Source organism: Arvicanthis niloticus, chromosome 9 (genome assembly GCF_011762505.2).
Source record: "Arvicanthis niloticus isolate mArvNil1 chromosome 9, mArvNil1.pat.X, whole genome shotgun sequence".
NCBI lineage: Eukaryota > Metazoa > Chordata > Mammalia > Rodentia > Muridae > Arvicanthis > Arvicanthis niloticus.
In genome coordinates this window covers 16,627,649-16,647,688 of record NC_047666.1, presented here as the reverse complement: position 1 = coordinate 16,647,688, position 20,040 = coordinate 16,627,649, and the positions used below count along the sequence as shown (strand labels likewise).

Here is a 20,040-nt window from a genome sequence, read left to right as displayed (position 1 = left end):
GTGTGTATCTATACACTTAAGTGCAGGTGCTTACAGATACAGATCCCTTGGAGATGGAGTTACAAATGGCTATGAGCAGCCTGATGTGTGAGCTGAATCCAGGACCTTTGGAAAAGCAGCAAGTGCTATTAACAACAGAGCCTTCTTTCTGGCACTCAGCTTTCCACTCGAAACCCCGATTTTCTCTTAGGTGAAACCACTGCATCTCTATCTATGTTTCTTGAGCTTGTGCTCATTTTTTTCTTATTTCTATTTTTGATTTTGTGTATATTTGTGATCATATTTGATTTGTACTTTTAATTTTTAAATATTTAAATTTTCCATCCAATAGTTTGTGGCCATATTCATTCCCTGCAACTCTCCCACATCTTCCCCATCTCCCTACCCATTCAAATTAATGTACGCCTTCTTCTTCTCTCTCAAAAGGTAAAAGCCCCTCTCAAAAACTGTTTAGTTTGAAACTTTTAAGGATACCCATTATTTGTAGCACAGTAAATTTCATCCCAACCTGTATTTTTCCTTTAAGATACCCCACCAACAAAAAGATAACTTTTTGTTATCTGCCCTCTTCTCTCTGTTTTTCAATTTTAGAAATGCCACTTTTACATTTTCCTTTACTTCCTTGTATATATTTTAGTGATCTAAAGAGCTATTTTCCTTTTATTATTAATGTGATTTCTCACAATTGATACATTTGTTTTCTATGGATTAATGCCATATCTCCCTGCTCTTCTGTACATGTAATGATGATTTCTTTTAGAATTTAGAAAAATGTAAGTATTTTTAGAAGGCATATTAAATCTGTCTACATTCTAGTACATGCATTGTATGATGATCCATCATGACATTAATTGAAAGATTTTATCATTATAACTCTTGCAAAACTCACACTTTTAAAAATTAGTTGTCTAAGAATTTCTTCAGGTATCTCCACCAGTCAAACATAGTTGATATATCTAGGTTGGGTAGTGGGTTACACCTCTGATTGAGCAATACCAAACTTATAAAGCCTTTGATTAACATTTTTTTAAAAAAAATGTGTAAGTGCAAAAAGGAAAAGGGGCATGGGATAGGGGTTTTCTAAGGGGGGAGGGGTAAGGGGGAAGGGGGAAAGGGGATGGCATCAAAAGTGTAAATAAAATATCCAAAAAAAAAAAAAAAAAGAATTTGTACAGTATGTTGTGATGATATTCTGGCCATTCCCCAATTTGGCCCAGATCAAACTACTTTTGTGTACCCAACCAACTTTGTGTTTTTATTAAAAACAAACAAACAGACGAACAACATTGAGTCTTAATTTTGTTGCCCATATGTTCTTAAGTCTGAGGCCATCCTCAGGAGTTTGTGGGAATTACCAGGAGCCAGTCCTTAAAGAAGACAAATTTTTCTCTACTTATAGTTATCAGTTTCCAATAGCTCCTTATCTAGGGATGGAAAATTATGTCTACTTTCCCTCTCTATTTTGTGATGTTGTATAAGTCATGTGCATAATACCATACTTGTTGTGAAATCATATTTGCAACTGCCTTGTTTTGTCCAGGAAACCTTGTTTCATTTCTTTTTCTCTTTATGGTGTTTGTTAAGGCCAGTTGCATACTTTAACTACTTAATGACATTAGCAGTATCTTATATGTAATCTGAAACTAGGGTGGATAACTGCTCAGTTTACAACTATTGTTTTGAGACCAGAGTATTAGGGGTATCTATGAGAACAAGGCCGAAAGAATGAATATAACCTACAGGATATGGTCTGTGCAGTTCAATAAATGACTATCTCACATCTGCATGTGAAGGTGACTGCCTCACCTGTCACCATCAGTTCTGAAGGTCAAGAGGACTCATAGAGAGCCAGTGGTCTACAATCCATGTTGTATAACTGAAGCCTGAGTCCTAATATCTGCAAAGGAAGGCAAAAACTGCTACAGAAAAAATAAGCTGATAGTTTTGCTAGCAAGATTGAAGACAAGGAGGCAAAAGCAAGGCTTCTCTGCTTCATCTATGATCTGGGTCAGTGCATGATAGTACTGCTTACATTTAAGATTGGTCTTCCTTCTTCACATAATAATATCAGAAAAATTCTTCATAGGTATGCTGAGTAGCCCGCCTTCTTTTCTTCTTCTTCTTTTTTTTGTGGATATTTTCTTTATCCTCTTTCCTGGTCCCCCCCCCCCCGGAACCCCCATCCCATACCTTCTCCTTTTGCTTTTATGAGGGTTTCCCGCCCCCACCCACTGACTCTCCCCTCCCACCCTCAAAATTCCCTACAATGGGGTATGGAACCTTCACAGGATCAAGGGCCTTTTCTCCCATTGAGGTCTAACAAGGCCATCCTCTGCTACATATGTATCTGGAGCAATGGGTCCCTCCATGTGTATGCCTTGGTTGGTGTTTAGTCTCTGAGAGCACTGGGGAAAATGGTTGGTTGGTTGATACTATTGTTCTTCCTATGGAGTTGCAAACCCATTCAACTCCTGCAGTCCTTTCTCTAACTCCTCCATTGGGGTCCCCAAGCTCAGTCCAATGGTTGTCTGCAAGCATCTGACTCTCTATTTGTCAGGCTCTGGCAGAGCCTCTCAGGAGACAGATATATTAGGATCCTGGCAGCATGCACTTCTTGACATCCACAAAAATATCCTGGTTTGGTGACAGTATATGGGATGGATCCCCAGCTGGAGCAGTCTTTGGATGGGCTTTCCTTCAGTCTCTGCTCCATACTTCTTCTCTGTATCTGCTCCTGTGAATATTTTGTTCCCCTTTCAAAGAAGAACTGAAGCACCTACACTTTGGTCTTGTTCTTCTTGAGCTTCATGTGGTCTGTAAATTGTATCTTGGATATTCTGAGCATTTGGGCTAATATCCACTTATCAGTGAGTACATACCATGTGTGTTCTTTTGTGATTGGATATAACTGAGGATGATATTTTTTTAGTTCCATTCATTTGCATAAGAATTCCATGAATTCATTGTTTTTAATAGCTGAGTAGTACTCCATTGTGTAAATGTACCACATTTTCTTTATCCATTTCTCTGTTGAAGGACATCTGGGTTTTTTCAGCTTCTGGCTATTACATATAAGGCTGCTATGAACACTGTGGAGCATGTAATCTTATTATATGTTGCAGAATATTTGGGGTATATGCTCAGGAGTGGTATAGCTGGATCCTCAAGTCCAATTTTTTGAGGAACCTCCAGACTGATTTCCAGAGTGGTTAGACCAACCTGCAATGCCACCAACAGTGGAGGAGTGTTCCTCTTTCTCCACATCCTTGCCAGCATCTGCTGTCCTTGAGTGTTTGATCTTAACCTTTCTGAGTAATGTGACATGGAATCTCAGGGTTATTTTGATTTGTATTTCCCTGATGACTAAGGATGTTGAACATTTCTTTAGGTGCTTCTTGGCCATTCGAGTTTTCTCAGTTGAGAATTCTTTGTTTAGCTTTCTATTCCATTTTTAAATAGGGTTATTTGATTCTCTGGAGTCTAAATTCTTGAGTTCTTTGTGTATATTGAATATTAGCCCTCTAGTGTAGGTAGGATTGTTAAATATCTTTTCTCCATCTGTTGTTTGCCATTTTGTCCTATTGACAGTGCCCTTTGCCTTATAGAAGCTTTGCAATTTTATGAGGTCCCATTTGTAGATTGTTGATCTTAAAGCATAAGCCATTGGTATTCTGTTCAGGAAATTTTCCCCTGTGCCCATGTGTTCGAGGCTTTTCCCTACAGTCTCCTCTGTTAGTTTCAGTGTATCTGGTTTTATATGAAGGTCCTTGATCCACTTGGAATTGAGCTTTGTTCAAGGAGATAAGAATGGACCGACTTGCATTCTTCTACATCCTGACCTCCAGTTGAACTAGCACCATTTGTTGAATATGCTGTATTTTTTTCCCACTTGATGGTTTTAGCCCCTTTGTCAAAGATCAAGTGACCATAGATGTTTGGGTTCATTTCTAGGTCTTCAATTCTATTCTGTTTATCTACCTACCTGTCTAGGAATCAGTACTATTCAGTTTTTATCACTATTGCTCTGTAATACAGCTTGAGATCAGGGATGGTGATTCCCCCAGAAGGTTTTTTATTTTATTTTATTTTATTTTATTTTATTTTATTTTATTTTTTTATTGAGTATAGTTTTTTCTATCCTGAGTTTTTTGTTATTCCAAATGAATTTAAAAATTTCTCTTTTTAACTCTATGAAGTTGGAATTTTGTTGGTAATTGCATTCAATCTGTAGATTGCATTCAGCAAGATGTTCATTTTTACTATATTACTTCTGCAAATCCATGAGCATGGGAGATTCTTCTATCATCTGAGATCATCTTCTATTTCTTTCTTCTGAGATGTGAAGTTCTTTTCATACAGTTCTTATCAATTCCAAAATCAATCAAATTGAGAACCAAAATGAATCAGCATAGTAGCCCTTGTGATGTACTCATTGTGCACAAAAACAAAAACAGTAAAACAACAACAAAAACTAAAATATAGCAAAAAAACCCTATCAAAATTATGTGAAGGCAGAAATACAGTATACCATGCCTTGTACCTTAACCTCTGATGAGATTCCACTGAGAGTCAGCATTAACCTGCCCATGATAAGAGACTGCCACACTAAAGTTTCACCCTCCAGACACTATCTGATTGGCCTAAGTTAATTTCTGATGAGCCTTGATCAGACTGAAGATATCTAAAAATAAATAAATAAATAAATAAATAAAACAAAAAACTATTTTTATTATTTTAAGGTGCTCTCCCTGAGGGTTATTTATTCCACCATGAATTGCATCCCTATAAAAAGGAGATTAGTATGGTAAAAATAGAGGACTATGTAAAACTAATATTGGGAGAAGCTAGTGAGCCTTGGAAGATACTGCTAGTGATATGGCCTCTCGGTTCTCAAGCAGATCTTTATAAGTGCTTAAAGAAAATAAGGAGTATTTGTTTACTTACTTGTTATTTTATCTAGAAAGAAATTTGATCTTCACTATGTATTCATTAAAAGTTTGGCAACAGTCTTCCTTGAAGTTGTTGAGAGCCATACTAGCCCCACATTCGGGAGGCCAAAAAATGTCGCGGCCCGAGCAAAATGTTGAGGCCCGGGCTGTCCCGCGTTTGGTGGCCACTTTATCCCGGCCCAAGCTGCCTCTCCGGTCCGTGGGTAGGGATTCAGCAAGAGAGAGAGTGAGGATGGACTCGAAGAATGGAGACCAGACAAAGAGTGTTTCAATCCCATTTATTCTTCAGTCTCTCTTCCTCTAAGTGTCTTAAGTCCTAAATTCCTAGTCCCTAGTTCCTAGTTCCTAGTCCCTAGTGCCTCCAAGTTCCAAGTTACTTCTTCCAAGTTCTCTTCCAAGTGCCTGCTTCTCTGTCTTCTCTCTGCTGTTTCTGATTTTCTGTTCTGTTCTGTCTCTGCCTTTTCTATGTCTCACTTCTAAGCCATGCCTTTTGGTCACACCTTTAATCATGCCCTTAGGTCTTGTCTCTAAATCTGATCTCTACACTTCTAAGTCACACTCTTAAGTTACACACCTTTAATCTCACACACCTTTAATCTCACACACCCAAGGTATCTAAACCAAGATTATCAGAGTGTGCTCAGCTGTTGTAGGCTATTGTAATCCAAGTCTCATGTCACGGTATATGGCTCAAGATGGCTGCAAAGCTGATAGCTGCTTTCTGCTAAAAGCCGGCCCCCAACATGAAGTTATGCAGAAAATGCAAAATGGATTATTCTGATTGGGAACTTAAATGAAAAAAAAAAATAAGTCATCCGAGAGTGCCATATGAAACAGAATGATCCATTGAACCCCTGCAAACATCTGGACCAAGACCACTAAAGTTAGAAAATAAACTGTTCACCATTCTTTGCTTTTCTAGGTTAGAAAATCGGTCTCAGATTAGGAAAGGGTCTGAGAAAAAAAGTATATCAATAGAATAAATGTGAGATTATGTGCTTTGTGTTCTCAGAATAACGGTGATACTGTCTCAATGTGTCATTCAAAAATATTCTGTAAAATATGGACATCAGGGAATGTTTGCCCTGATTTTCTGATATTAAATACTATCACCTTTCAATGTTTTCTCATAAAATATGGTTCTCCATGTTCATTGAGTTATTTAGGTGTTTTCTTCAGCCCTAGGGCCTTACCTTTAGTTTGGGGAGAACAATCAATCGTCATGGAAATAGCCTGAGTTATTTCTGGAATCCCATGGTATCTCTTTGCCTCCAAACCTGATTAGATGTAAAGAATTTCTAGAAATAGAGGCTTCACTAGATCATGAGTTATGTTCAATTGGACTTTTCTTTTCCTCATTAATTGCTGATTCTATTTAGATTACTTTTGTTAATGAATTAAAAATATTCATGTTGAGAATTATCAATGATCAGTCACTATAGATTCTAATTATTCTGTTGTGATGCTCCCACTCTGCTTTGATTTGCTGGTCTGGGGTTATGTATTACATTTGTTTCTATGGGTGTGGTTTACCTCTGCATTTTTAGGTTTTCCTTCTATCACTTGATGTAAAACTTGGCTTATAGATACATGTTACTTAAATTTAGTTTTATTGTGGAATACTTTTCATTCTCGATTTGTCCTGATTGAATGTTTTGTTGGGTATAATAATCTACAAGGACATCTGTTATCTCTTAAAGTTTGTAGAGCAACTATTCAGGCTCGTTTAGATTTTAGAGTTGAGAAGTCAGGTGTTGTTCAAATGAGTCTGCCTTTATACATTATTTTTCACCCTTGCAGCTTTTAATATACTTTCTTTTGTACTATTTGTGTCTTGATTATCATGTGTTGTGAGGAATTTCTTTTCTGGTCTAGTCTATTTTGTGTTCTGTGTGATTCTTGCAACTTTATAGACATGCCCTTCTTTAGGTTATGAAAATTTTCTTCTATGATTTTGTTGAAAATATTTTCTGTGCCTTTGACCTGTATTTCTCCTTCATATTCTGTAACTATTATTAATAAATTTGGTATTTTTATAGTGTCCCAAATATCCTGGAAGTTTTATGCCTGGAGATATTTTTTAATGGAGCTTTTATTTAAATTTTATATATTATCCCTTTTCCCTACTTTCCCCCACCCAAACCCCCCTATCCCATTCCTCTTCCTGCTCTATGATGATGTACCCCCACCCACCCACCCACTCCCTCCTTCCCGCCCTTGAATTTCCCCACTTTGGGGCATCCAGCCTTCCAGACAAGGGCATCCTCCTCTACATATACAGCTGGAATCATGGGTCTCTCCCTGTGTGCTTCCAGGCTGGTGGTTTAGACCCTGGGATCTCTGTTGGATGGAATTGGATCAGTTCAATGCTTAGCTGTGAGCATTCACCTCTGAATATGTCAGACTCTGGCAGACCTCTTAGAAGACAGCTATATCAGGCTTCTGTCAGCATGCATTTCCTGACATCCACATCAGCGTCTACTTTTGGTGACTGCACAAGGCATGGATACCCAGGTGGAACAGTCTCCAGACAGCCCCTCCTTCAGTGTCTGTCCTACATTTTGTCTCCATATTTGCTTCCATGTGTATTTCATTACTCCTTCTAAGAAGGACTGAAGCACCCACACTCTAGTCTTCCTTCTTCATGAGCTTCATGTGGTTTGTGAGTTGTATCTTGGGTATTGTGAGCTTTTGAGCTAATATCCAAATCATCTTGAGTGAGGTAGCCGAATCACAAAAACACACACATGGTATGCCTGAATATTTTATTTTAAGATTTATTTTTAAATGGTGATATCTATTTTTTATATCTTGTCTGCAATACTTGAGATTCTTTTCCCATCTCTTCTTTGTTGATAAGGATTGCAAGTGAGTTTCCTTTTTGAGTTCATAAATTTTTCATTTCTAATTTTAACTCAGTTTGGGACTCCATAGTGATTATATTTTCACTTTCAGGTTTTGAACTATTTTTTTTTATTACATCCCATTGTTTGTGTTTTCATAGATTTCAATAATGGATTTATTTGTATGCTTTTTACTCATAATAGCTATTTTAAAGTCATTCTTTGTCTCTCTGACATATTGCATTTCTCAGGGCCTGCTGTACTAAGGCTTTTAAGGCTTTAGTGAAGACTTATTGTTCTGGCTAGTAATAATTGTATTTTTATTCTGGAATCATGACATCTTGGTTTAGAATGGTTGTAATTCTAGAGGCTCATATTTTGTCTTGTCTTTGTTGTCTTTTACTTGGTTTCTGTTGCCTTCTCTGGATGGTCAGAGAGTGTGGTCGCTGTGTGTTGATCGGTAGGGTTTGCCCCTGAGTTCTGAACCTCTGTTAACTGTGACCATTGGGGCTACAGGGCATAATGTATTTCTAAAAATTACAAAGAGACTGAAAGAAAGGAGTATAGGCTAGAAGGTTTGGATATGGGGCTGAGATGGTTCACAAAAAAGAGAAAATCTGGGTCTGCCAGGAGGAATTGTGGAGTCCCAAGGGAGTGGAAGAAGAGAGGAAATACAGGCCATGGTTAAGTGACCACCTACAGTGTTAGAGATGAGACTGGGGAACTGTATTTCCAAGACTAGAAAAGAAATGAAGGTTACTAGTTTCCAAGCAGAGAGTGCCTTGAATGTTGACTGAGAAAAAGGAATGGCATGAGGGAGAATGACTATAGATGATCTCTTTAGTCCTTTGAGACTGGGAGTAGTGAGGAAGGAGGGCCTACAACATGTGGTGAGCTACAAACATAGGTAAAACTAGGGGAATTGGAAGGATAGTAAAGATTGGCTCCCACTTGCCCTAGCCATCATAGACAGCATATTTTCAGGGAGAGAGTGTTGCTGCTTTTGGCAGGGGAGACAAATAGAACACATTTAGAATCTCAGAGGTATGATTATTAATAACAATTTACCATGGCAATGTCACATTTAGCCCAAAGCAGAGAAATGTTTGTATGCCTGGCTTTTGTGTAATGAAATGAATTATAAATTAATTTATATAAAATTGGATTTGAGAGTCAGGTATGGTGGTACTTAAAACCATAGCACTGCATACCTTTGATTGTAGCACTAAGGGTCCAATGAAAGTGGATTTCTATCAGTTTCAAGCCAGTCTGGTCTTTATAGTGAATTCCAAGCCAGCTTGGACTACATGGTGAGACTTTGTCTAGTTTACATAGAGTTATAATTCTAGTTGCTAGGGAGACTGCCTAGTAGCTCATCACTTGTTACACAAGCATGAAGATCAGAGTTCAGATATTCAGAACACATACAAATGCTAGGAATCTATATTTGTCTACTTTTAATTCCAGCCTCAGAAAGCAGAGACAAGAGTTAAAAACATGAGAGATGACTAAGAGAAGAGATAGCAGGGCACTGAGAAACTAGCTGGAAATAAAGAAGAAATCTGGGGATTGTTTTCCTGTGGCAGCTATCTTCATCAAATATTTTTATAGCATCGCTGAACTCTAGAATAGTTTCAGGAAAAAATACACTGTTTAATTTTACTTTCAGAACAGTACATTTTTCTGCTTATCCATAAATTGTTCTTCTCACATAAATATTCCATTCTTGGTTTTAAAGCCTGCATACTTACTACTTATTACCTTGAGGACATTCACTTTATCCCTTTAAAATGCAAAGACAAGCTCAAAGTGAGGTAGCACCAAGCATTTTTACTAAATGATAGCAATCTGGTCTAGGAACAAGCACCGTGACACAAAGAATGAAGTGAAAAATATCACAAGCTATGGAAGAAAGGGTAGAAGAAGAATAAAATGGTGGGTTTTAAAACCAGTTTTGCAGAAAGATTTTCAAACAAAATCCCAACAGAAAGTCTATACTATACAAAAAGTTAGGTGAGTTTTTAAGATGTATTTTTATTTCTGTACACACACACACACACACACACACACACGGATATTGGAAGAGGCCAGAATAGGTGTTGTATCTCCTGAAACTGATGTTGCCAATCATTGTGAGCTTCTTTTGTCACCTACCCTGGATATCTCCTGGTTGACTGTGTGAAATACGTATGGGAAACTCTGGATTATCTGATTTCAGTAATCTACTCTCTACTAACCCTCACTTTCTAAGTAATGGGTAATCATCACTAATCTAGAGAAGAGTAAGACAAAGTGGAAATGAGCTGGGCAAAATTCTCACAACTTAGGAAAATAATCATCAATTTGCTTACGACATTTCAGAGAGTCTAAAAACGACTTCTGAATCCCCAAAAAAGCACCCATCTGCCCCCTGACATCTGTGAGCAGAAAATGCACCACATTAGAAATGGTTTAATTGACATAAAATTCAGCAGGGTTTACACAGAGCAAGTAATTTTAAGCCCATCTTGATCTCTTTGCTGACAGACTATCGGATTGTTTATGACAGGGGCCCAGAAGATAGAGTTGAACGTTACTGATGAAGTTGTCATGGGCTCTTGAAGTTGTACATCCTACATATGGGGCCAGACAGAATGATGCTTGGAATAGAACTTATTTCAGTCATAATGCATATGATATCATTTATGAAAGCACAGTCAGTCTAATTGATGTTTCTGTATATTTGCTTTAAGACTGTGACCTCTGTCTATTCTTATCTGTGCTAATAAAAATTTTATGTCTACAAACACACTGAAAAAATCAAAAGTGCAGGAAAATATGCTAAGGGACAGAAGAATTCCAAATGTCTCAATAAGCTAAGGGAAGAAATCATTGTATTTTTATTCAATGTAACAAAATAGATGTATTTTTTCTATTCACACTAATTACTATAAAGACTGAGGTAGAAATATTGAAAGAATGTTATTGCTGTCTTTGGGGAGTGGACTGAGTATTTGTTACATAATGAGGGCTCACCTTAACAGTCATTTTTTAGATTTGTCTGTCTATATCCAATTTTGATAAATCATTAAGAAAATGAGGACTTGAAAGACAGGTCAATGGTTAAGAACACTGGCTGCACTTGGAGAAGACCTGGGTTCCCAGCATGCATATTGGGCAGCTGAAAACAGACTGTTATTTACAGCTACAGAGGATCCAGATCTTTCTTTTTCCCTCCACAGAAACCAAAAACACATCTGGTACACAAAACACATATGTAGGTAAAACCTTTATAAAATAAAATAAAAATAAATAAATCTCTAAGAAAATATTTTTTATTCAAGTAATGGGAAAGCAGAATATGGTTACAACATGAACACAATGTCTTGAAATGTCAAAACTATCAATTATGGTCTGGGGATAAGATAGATGGATGGATAGATAGACAGACAAATAGATGGATAGATAGATAGTCCGGAAAACAGACAAATAGATATCTAAAATCTTTAAGCATGAAGTAGTAACTTACTAAGTCCAATAAGTGGCATTGGATGAATATGAAGTACAACATGTTATATAGTAGAAAGTACATACTACAGGTAAAACTATGTATACAAACTCTGTTCCACTATTTTGTTTCTTTGAATTGTTGCCTTTTGTTACAAATATACAAGTATGGCTTTACCTTTAAGTTTAATAAAGGCAATAAATGAAAATCATTTGAAAAATTTTGGGATACCCAGAAACCATAGTATATGTCTGTGAATATGATTCACCCATGAAAGTACTTGTTACTGTACGAGCAATGGAGCCTTACCTTTTTCCTGAGAATCCATGTACAAAAGTCATTTGGTGGCATAAGCTTGTAATCCTGGCACTGGTTCCTACAGGTAGACCTAGATCTTGGAGGTTTGCTGGGCAGATTCAGACAAGGGTACCATGAAAAACCAATGAAGTATATTGTCTCAAAAAATAATAATAAGTTGGATAGTCCTTAAGAAATGAAGTCAAAGATGGTCTTTGGCCTCCACCTGCACTTTTTATGCTGTGACATTCCCTTCTTCACCTCACACAAACACCCACACACATACACTAAAGGATGAATAGCACATAAATAGCAAATAAACATTTTGTAAGTTTTATTGGGGATAGATTTAAAAAATTCAACAAATTAAATTTAATTGCAGTATTATTGAGATCGGTGTGGCCACTATCTTTACAGCACCAATGATTTATATTTTTTTCTCAAGATTTCCTCTACTAGAGGCCGAAGCTAATCTCTGACTCTACTAAAGACATGTTTCTGCAACATCTTTGGCTCCATATATCATCGCAGAAATTGTTTGACCTATGAAGCAGTCAGTGATTCACAGAGATTGTCCTATGAGGAATGGCCATGTTAAGACTTCTGGGGAGCCAGTGCTCTTTTTCAAGTCAAGCTCTGTCTTTCATTTTGTTGGAAAACTGATTGTTGAATACAGCAATATTTTGGATACATATGAACCCCGAGGTCAAATATAGGACTATATCCAGGATGATAGCTAATAAGGTTATTTTATTATCTCAAAATCAAGTCATTCTCATGAGGTCAGGACCATGCAGGATATATAAGCATATTTTGGCTCTTGTTGTTACATAAAGCGTGTTGTAAGGCATGTTGAATTAATGATGGTTGACTAAAACAATTAATATATTAATAAAGGAACACTTATCCACACATATAATTATAGCATCTGTCTGGTAAATGGATTTTTTAGATCAAAGAGGTAACAAAAGATTAATAATCTCTCTGTCTTTACTGTAGAAGAATGGTTCATTCTATGTCAATAAAGAGCATCTATATATCCAATTGCCCTACTTGAAGTCAGCTCTTTTTCAACACTACAGGTATGCAAGGTCAAACACTGTACATTTTGTTTGCTGGAGGCTCAATGCAATGAAATACCAAAGTCTTGAGGGCTGTCAGAAAATGTTGCCTGTTCTAATTTTCTCAAGATATTTAAAAATGTAATCTTAGACCAAAAACCAGTTACTGATGTGTAACTTTATCTCATCTTTTGTCTTAATGAAGACTATATAGATTGCTTAGACTTATTATACCATTGACTAGTTAACACAAAGAAATGTGTGTGTTTTTAATAGTAGCATGGATTATGCTGATATAATCTTCTATCACATTTGATGTTCCTCCTTCAATTCTGTCTCTTTTTTAAAAAATGTTATTAATATACACATACAGTCTAAATATTGGAGTAAGTCTTTTTCAATAGAATCTAATTAATGCATAGAACTGCTGACAGTCAGTCCTAGGCTGTCAGAACAATAACTCAAAATTTTAACATTCTCAAGATCATGACAGAAAGAAAACCTGAGTCATTGACTTCTAGTGTAACATCTGCATCCTTGAGCTGTTAGATGGAGCTGGATTTTAGGGAAGGTAGGTCTGAGATTGGTAAAATAATGTCAGTCTTGACCTTACTTTACATTCAAGCTGGTTTCATTAATGCACCAATGTTAGAATCTCCATTGCTGTACTTTTCATGAATTTAACCTTCTGCTAGGTAAGATACTCAGAATTGCATACATAGGCTTTAGTGCCTCTTAGCAATATTTTCCAAATTGAATCTTGGTCTGATGGTGAAATCGATGAAGTTTTTTTCTCAATGACCTTGGAGGAGATGACAAGGAAACTTACACATACAAGCTCTCACAGATATGAATGTTAAGGTTAAATTATGTAAAGCAAAAATATTCCATGATTCCATGAATTTCTAAGGTTATTGTTGTTGGAGGAAGTTTTGGTAGCTGTGAAGTACACCACTGAATTTACCTGTACACATTTGATGTTCTAAGAAGAAACTAACTGATGAATATTTAAATGTTTTAGATCATTAAGGAATGAGATGAACAAGTAATTGATAGCTTTTGATAATGGGAAAATGGATATTGTAGAAAAGAATACAGGAAACCATTTTATTGTTTTCATTACAGTAGTTTAGGTCAAACTTATGCATGCTGAATAACCACTCTTATTGCCGAGCTCTATGCCAATCCAGTGTGTGTTTGTTCGTTTGTTTGTTTTTGCCTTTCTTATTAGTGTACTTCATTTTGAAAGACTATCTTTTTAAGTTGCCAAGAATATCCTTGAACTTTATTTTGTAAACTAGCTAGGTTTTTAAATTGGTATCTTTTATTTTTCTTCAGCAACCCCAGTGACTGGACAAGCAAAGTTCAAAAGAATACCACTTAATATTTTAGCAAAGTGAATTATTTTGTATAAAATTTCTATGGATCCACCTCAATAAAGGTGTAGTTTACTTCAGCATAGGAATAAGTTTGAGGCCCCAGAGCCTCTGTGAGCCTCTTATTGGATATTTTCTTTATTTACATTTCAAGTGTTATCCCCTTTTCCAGTGCCCCCTCTGAAAGCCCCTATCCCATCTCCTCTCCCTCTGCTTCTATGAGAGTATTCCTCCACCCACCCACCAACATCTGCCTCCCCATCCTCGAAATTCCCTACATTGGGGCATGGAGCTTTTACAGGACCAAGGGCTTCTTCTCCTATTGATACTCAACAAGGCCATCCTCTGCTACATATGCATCTGGATCTGTGGGTCCCTCCATGTGTACTCCTTGGTTGGTGGCTTAGTCCCTGGGAGCACTAGGGGGAATGATTGGTTGATATTATTGTTCTTCCTATGGGGTTGCAAACCCCTTCAGCTCCTTAGTTTTTTCCCTAACTCCTCCATTGGGGACCCCATTGGGAACCCTGTGCTCAGTCCAATGGTTGGCTGCAAGCATCCACCTCTGTATTTCTCAGGCTTTGGCAGAGCCTCTCAGGAGACAGCTATATGACACTCCTGTCATCATATACTTCTTGGATCCACAATAGTGTCTGGGTTTGGTGACTATTTAAGTGTAAGTTAGAACTGCCCACTGGCAGAGCAAGAAGATGTGGTCTGAGAAACTCTTCTGGCATATGAAAATCTGAGGACTGTACTGAGAAGGTTTTCTTGTTCCAGTGTTTAGTTGTTCAATAAAAATGTACAATACTTTGAAAAATGTGTTACAGATACATGCTCATATGTGATCTACTTTGCATAAGACAGACTTACAAGGAATAGAGTGGAAGTAGCTGATGATATGACAGTTTTTGTCTTTTCTTATTAAAATATATTTTACAATTTAGTGATTATACAACTGCAGAATTTAAATTACAAAAAATTTTGCACAAGATCATGTTAATATTACACTTACCTGTTGGGGGCCGACTTTTAGCAGAAAGCGGCTATCAGCTTTGCAGCCATCTTGAGCCATATACCCTGACATGAGACTTTGATTACAATAGCCTACAACAGCTGAGCACACTCTGATAATCTTAGTTTAGATACCTTGGGTGAGTGAGATTAAAGGTGTGTGAGATTAAAGGTGTGTGACTTAAGAGTGTGACCTAGAGATCAGATTTAGAGACAAGACCTAAGGGCATGATTAAAGGTGTAACTTAGAGGCATGGCTTAGAAGTGAGACATATAAAAGGCAGAGGCAGACAGCAGAGAGATATACTCTTTAGGGAGACTCTTTAGAGAGTACAGCTAGACTTGGGACTTGGACTAGGAAGAGAGACTGAAGAATAAACAGGATTGAAGCACACTCTGTCTGGTCTCCTTTCTTCAGGTCAGTCCTCACTATCTCTCTTGCTGAACCTCAACCCGCAGACTGGAGTGGCAGCTTGGACCAGGATACAGTGGCTGCCAAACGCGGGGCAGCCTGGGCCTCAACATTTTGCTTGGGCTGCTACAAATTTTGGCGCCTGAACGTGGGGCTAGTGCGGTTCTCAACACTTACTATATATCTATAACGACCTATTAGCTTTGAGTCTGCTTTAAGAGCTGTGTGAATAGAAAATCCTACTGAGCATTCCTGTTATATTTTCAATAAACATTTTATTATTTACTGAATAATAATGTTGTTCTTCCTTAGCTTCAGACAGGAAGAATAGTTAACACACTGGATTACATGAGATCAGTTTCGACAATGAAGATCCAGGACAAAAGATGTCAGGAGAACAATGGCTTAATGACACACAATAATTCATTCTTGCTTCACTGGCTGGTATTCTCAGAAAATACTAGTCACCAGGAAGAGCAGATAACATTCTATTTTTGGTGTATTGACTTTTCCAACCAAATTATAAAGAGTAATTTTAACTTTTAATGTTATTGAAAGATAAAAATTAGAAAAATATAAAACAATAATAATTGTTATCATAACATGCAAAATACTAAAAGAAGTAATAGAATAAAATGAAAATATTCAGATTAAATATGAACATGCTGACTTTTCTGTCATAAAAGTCAGTTTGAGTTAAAAAATAAAAACATAAGTGTATAGTATACATGAGATATGCCTATACTATATAGCTTAAAAATTGGGAAGTAAAGGGTATGAAAATAAGACATACTGAACTGAAAATAAAATGTGAATCCATATAAGGTAATAATGATATTAAATAAAACTACAGATAATTACCTGTTTGAAGAAGTGCACACAGGAAAAGAGTCAAGGGGAACACTTCATCATGCCTATAGCTTAACCTGAAAAGGAGAAATGATCGAGAAAAACAAGAAAGGAGAGAAAGCAGTCAAATGCAGACATCATGGGGACTCTGGATAGAAAGCTTTACTTTAAATTATCTTGAAAAGATTCTGAAATCACATATAGATCTTTTTTCAAAGAAAAGGAGCAACAGACTGATGAATGTTGTAAACTGAGTCTCCCATCTCCCACATCTACAAGGTACCTGCGTGAGGTCTATTCCTAATGCATTTTCACAGGTGGTCTTTAGCTCCAATTATAATTAGCATCACTAATCAGCATTTCTAGATCAATATTTCAAAATATCTGCAATACAAAAAGCATATATCCATGCTTGCCATAATTCTGAGCAAAAGAAATCTGTATTGCCATGCTTGATTTTGGAAAGCATTTACCAAGCATTTTTACATCTCTTCAGGAACATATTTTTAAATTACTTATTCTGTCTGTAGAGAAATAGTTGAAATTCTAGATATATGAGCTTATTTTAAGGAAGTTTTCAAAGTATTTGAATGTGAGTATAAAGTACAATTGCATAACTTTTTATGTGAATGACTTTCTAACCCATTTCCAATGTATTTATCAGTTTTATAAAAAATGCTACAATAACATTTAAAATTATATATGTGCTGTATAGATTTTGTCAACTTGACACAAACCTTGACATATCTAGAAGAGAGAATCTTAGTTAAGAAATTGCCTTCATGAAATGGACCAGTGAGCATGTCTGTGGAGGCATTTTCTTGATAACAAGTGGATGCAGAAGAATCTTGTGCACTGGGAGTGATGCCGTCTGAGGGAGGCGGGTCTGAGTTGTATTAACAGGTAGACAGTGAAGCCTGGATAACCAAGCCAGTAAGCACCATTCTTCTGCTTTCATTACTGCTTCCAGGTTTCAGCCTTCAGTTCCTGCCCTGGCTTTCTTCAATGGCAGACTGGAACATGCAAAATAAAATAAATCCTTCCTTGTTCCAAGATGGCTTTGGTGAGTGTTTTATTGCATCAAACAAAAACCAAACATGAACAATTTGTCACAAATTATTTGTTTGGAGAGAATTCCATGTGGTAACTCCACATTGGTTTAGGGAGTCAACCTTTAATGTAACTTAATTGGGTAATGTCATTCATAAATCAAGTTGTATAATAGCTGATTAAATTCCCATATGGATGAAAGAATGAGGGACTGAAAAGGAACACTGAATACAAGCATCCTGGAGTCTTAGACATCAAGTGAACATGCCAACTAATACTCATCACTCTGCATTCCTCCACAACGGTCAGTTTGTTTACTTTGTGTACAGATTATCCTTATGTTAAGACAAAGCAGTGAAATGCAGGCAGCTTGGTCTATATCCAAATGTTGCTGTATAATGGAACATCAGTAGAAGGATGTCACACTTTTATATAGGGAATACCTCAACCTCCTTTCCAAGGCTTTAAACAACATTACAAAATACCATTCAACAACACTCAAATTGTTAAACTTGAAATACTCATTAAAGATATATATATCTCATGTTTAATTAACTCAATACATTAATGCCAAAATCAAATTTAGGCTAATAAGGTCTTATTGATAATTATGGACATAGATATACTATGAAGAGAAAAGAACATTGGAATACAGATATTAGAGGAATGAACAGTAACAAAATGCATTATTTCTATTTTAGCTTTTCCAAATTATTATTTTATTGTTTTATGTATTTGGGTAGTTTACTTGCATGTATGTTTGTACCACACCCATGTACTATCTTCAGAAGACACCAGAAGAGGGCATCAGATCCCCTGGAATTACAGTCACACACCATTGTGAGCTTCTAGGAATTTAACCCAGGACCTCTGAAAGAACAGCCAGGTTTAAGCTGAGCCTCAAGCTCCACTTAATTATTTCATTATTTTATTATTGTTTAAGAACTATTTCTGAGGCAGGGTCTTATAATGTAGTTCATGCTATCTCTGCGTCCACAATTCTTGTCTCAGTTTTTTACCTGGTAGGAATATGGGAGTATACAACACTGAATTCCAGAGTGGCTTTTTGTTGTTGTTGGTTATTTTTTGTGTTTTTGTTTGTTTTTAGCTTTTAAGGAAATTACTTTATTACTTCATGAAAAATGACACCCAACTACAAGATTCATACTTGCTTGAATCTAAAAAGAAAAATCAAACAAATAAAAAACTGAAAGTTTATTCATTAGACTGTATGTGAGCATCACATTCCACATGAGAATAGGAAAACACAAGTACTTCTAAGTATTGCACAGTCTTGAGAAAAAAAAAAGTCAGAAGGAGATCACAAGATACTGGGAACCTTCTTACATTATGAGAAACTACCAAGAAATGTTTGAAAAAACAAAAACAAACAAAAAACCCCTTTGTTTCTACAGTAGCTTTAGTTTGTAGTTCTTGGAATGACTCTATCCCATTGAAGACATCTTAGTAACAGGAAGCTTCGTTTGAGCAATCCCATGTGAAAATGCATTAATATATATAATTCACCTCTTGTAATCATCCCCGGCAATCAGGACCATATTTTGGAGAACTATTATGTTTGAAAAACGGATAAGCTGTGAGTTTGGCCTGAAGCTCCATTTCTGCCGCCCGTTTGAATGCAACATCCACTAGAAGTTGGAATCCACTAAAATCCTGTTAGAGGTCTGGTGGAGTAGGGGGAGGAGTGTTGAAAAGACCACTCTGAGGGTTTGGACAGGGTCCAGTGCAAACATCCTCTGTGTACATAAGAGAGGTGTCTGTAAAGTTGTTGGGTGCTATTTGCTGTACATCTGTACTTTGTCCCACACCAAATGGCTGGCAGAGAGAGAAAGGCCCATCCTTCAATGCAGTCACAGCAGTATGGCAGATCACTAATAGAGTCAAAATGGATCCTGGGGAGGGAGGTTTGGGAGACATTGGTCTCCCTAGGGTTGGGTTGGGGGTCCAACTATGCAGGCATGAAACGGGCTCTCTTCTAGAGTTGGCACGAAGTTTTTGATACCCATTGCAGCTGCAATAGAGCTAGATTCTGCAATCTTGGCCCCATGGCAGGAAATCGGGAACTGATTTGGATCTTGCCATCCTTTCTCAGCACGTCAGGGAGGAGCCTACAGTGGGCATTGATAAACCAGTTGCAGACCTGTAGTGTGGACAGGTGCGTCTGCAGTGACAGCAGTGCTTTCTCTTGGTCTGGGGGATAGGCTTTGTATCTGTGTTCCTACAGCCAGTCTCGCAGAATCTGGACTGACTCCTTGGGCAGATTGCCTCTCCTCCTTCTCATGCCAGAGGTCGCTGACAAGGAAAGGCCCAGGGGACTGTCCATGCTGTCTTCATCCTCAAAGTCACTGCCAGCTGCTGCAACAACACCTTTATGTTTTTCATTCTGAAACTCGAGTCCCAGTGAGAGAGGTGAAGCTGGGGTTTCTAGGGACCAGCAGCCGTGGAGTGGCAGGTGTAGGGGGGTAGGCAATGATCCTCTTTAACTGATGCTCCAGTAACTTACAGGACAGTGTGCCAACCACGATTGCTAAACAAGGTGCTCAGGTTTCAGGCGCTGGCTTCTGGGTTGGAATTCAAGTGCTACTTGGGCTTCCTCCAGCCTGGATCTTCTGGCAGCCAGGCAGGAGCTCTCTCTGGCCCAACTCATTCCCCTCCCAACTCAGCTCCTTAGTTTCCCGCTC

The 20,040-nt window shown here is 37.4% G+C and overlaps 1 pseudogene; it reads right to left on the bottom strand.

Annotated features, from left to right (window-relative positions):
* Positions 1–18,874: 18,874 nt before the first annotated feature.
* Positions 18,875–19,777, bottom strand: LOC117715669 (homeobox protein TGIF1 pseudogene; annotated as a pseudogene).
* Between the last annotated feature and the right edge of the window lie 263 nt (positions 19,778–20,040).